Genomic DNA, 299 nt, shown 5'->3' with positions numbered 1-299 from the left:
GGTCTAAGCTAACAAATCTTTTTGGGTTCTGTTTTATTTATTTACTTTTTTTTTTATTTTGTCAAATCATAATAACCATTTAGTAAAGCCATAGCTATATGTAGTTCAGAATTTTTTTTTTTTTATCCTATCTTCACAAGCTTTACTTTCTTATTCTCCTCAGACGATCATTAAAATAAGTCACCCCGTCTGTGACCGGCTTAGAATTCCCAAAACTTCACAACTTCAGGAGGCAAAACATCGGTGATCTTTATCTCATAAAAAAAAGCTTTCTTTCACTCTTATAATCACGCTACTAA

General features: G+C 31.1%; 1 protein-coding gene across 1 annotated transcript in view; it reads right to left on the bottom strand.

Moving 5' to 3' along the window:
- LOC119586485 (transducin-like enhancer protein 4) overlaps positions 1–299 on the bottom strand; it is a gene marked incomplete in the record, with an annotated part of 158,632 nt that overhangs the window by 86,874 nt on the left and 71,459 nt on the right.

This window comes from Penaeus monodon, chromosome 21, assembly GCF_015228065.2.
Source record: "Penaeus monodon isolate SGIC_2016 chromosome 21, NSTDA_Pmon_1, whole genome shotgun sequence".
Classification (NCBI taxonomy): domain Eukaryota; kingdom Metazoa; phylum Arthropoda; class Malacostraca; order Decapoda; family Penaeidae; genus Penaeus; species Penaeus monodon.
This window is presented reverse-complemented; position numbering and strand designations above follow the sequence as displayed.